Source organism: Monoraphidium neglectum, assembly GCF_000611645.1.
Source record: "Monoraphidium neglectum strain SAG 48.87 unplaced genomic scaffold scaffold04773, whole genome shotgun sequence".
Classification (NCBI taxonomy): Eukaryota; Viridiplantae; Chlorophyta; class Chlorophyceae; order Sphaeropleales; family Selenastraceae; genus Monoraphidium; species Monoraphidium neglectum.
In genome coordinates this window covers 1-1,885 of record NW_014008856.1, presented here as the reverse complement: position 1 = coordinate 1,885, position 1,885 = coordinate 1, and positions in this window count along the sequence as shown.

The following is a 1,885-nucleotide window of genomic DNA, read 5'->3' as shown; positions in this document are numbered from 1 at the left end:
GTTCACACCCGCGCCGCGCCGCGGCCGCCGCCACCACCGCCGGCCCCGCAGGCGCAAAAGCCGTGATCAAGGGCCAGGCCTCGCACAGCGCACCGCACGCGACAGACAGGAAGACCAAAAACGTCAAAGGGTCAGGTGCGCCTCGTACCGCGGCTGCAGGGGCTTGACGCCGGCCACGCCGCTCCCGCGGCCTGCTCCTCTGGCGGTGGGCGCCTTGTATTGGGGCCAAGGGCCACCTGCGGAGCCGCCCTCCAGGGGCTGCGCGCCTTGCCCGGCCGCTGGCCGCCGGCCCCCCGATCTTGCGCCTGCCCACGCGCGCCCTCGCCCCCCGCCCCACGCGCCCCGCAGGCGCCGCCAAGAAGGGCGGGGCGGGCGGGAAGTTCACATGGGGGAAGGCAGGGCCCGACGACGGGGTGAGTCGCGGGCCGTGGGCGGCGGGATGCAGAGCGCCATCGCGCTGCGGTACAGGCGCTGCTTTTGTGCCTTGGGATCCCAGAGACACAGGTTCGAACTCCGCCGCCGGCGCAGGGGTGAAGCCGCACGCTCCTGTTTCGCGCAAAAGCCTGCCCCCTGCGTCGGTGACCCCAACCCCCCTCCCCTGCCACGCGCCATATTTTTCACGCAGTCGTCGTTTTCGTCTCTGGTGGGCGGCAGCCTGGACAGGAACGATCCCAATTATGATAGCGAAGAGGAGAGGGCTGTGGTGCTGCAGGTGCGGCTTCAAACATCTAATGCAAGAGAGCGGAAAGGGACGCGAGGCGGGGGGCGGGGAGGTCCCCCCCGGCGGGGCGACGCAAGGTGTGCGTGAGGATGGCCGGCCGCTCGCACGCCCGTCGGTCGGGGCGGTCCCGAGGTTGCTGGGCGCCGCAGCGCGGCGCATGGCGTTGTTCCAAGCCGCAGCGGCGCGGCCGGCGGGCGCCCCGCGCGGCACGGCGGGCCGCGGCGGCTCAGCCCTCCGTCGCGCCACGCCCGGCGCGTGCGCTGCCCCGGCACGCGTGTTAGCACGCGCCGCGGCCGCTCCTGCCTCGTCCTGCAGTCTGCCCACAGCAGCCGGATCAGGGAGGAGGTGGTGGCTTACAAGAGGGAGATCGCCACGATCTGCGACGAGTACTACAGCAGCGGCGACGTCCAGGTGAGAGAGGAAGAACACACAGAGAAGCGTGCCTGCGTGCCTGCTTGCATGTGCGAGTTGTGTATACGCGTACAGGTGTGCACCAGTCTTGCAGCGTGGCCGGGTGTGTTTGGGGGGGGGGGGGGGCTATTGTGTGAAGCTGCTAGCCACGTAGCTTCCCTCTTGGCTTCCCCGGGTCCGCCTTTCACGCGCCGACGGCCCGCCTGCTTGCGGCAATGGGTGGTCCGCCCCCCTTTCCCCCCACACCGCCGCGCCAGGATGTGGCCAATAGCCTGGAAGAGCTGGGGGCAGCTGGCAGCATGGCACACTACTTTGTCAAGGTGCGTGTGCGCGCACGTGTGTATATACGTGTTGTGATAAGAGATGTGCCTGCATATGGGCTTGCATGAATGTCTGTCGGTGCTGACGCATGTGTGTTGTGTCAGCCTGCATGCAAGCCTTCTCAGGGGTATGTGCGTGTGGTGTGTACGATGTGAGCATGCGCACGTCTTTTGTGGGCAAAGGCCAGCCGCGCCCGCTTCAACAAGATTGCTGGGCCTCCCCAGGAGTGCAGGACGTGGGAACGTACCCCACAGGCCAGCCCCTGCCGCTGCCAGCCGTCATGCCCCCATGCTCCCCTGCCATGTCTCAGTTGCGGAACAATGTGCGGCCAGACGCCTGCATCCCTGATAACCTGCACCCTCGCGCCCTTTGCATCCCCCATCACTCGCTCAATTCCCACACCCCTACTCCCCCGCACGTGCGCCCTACGAC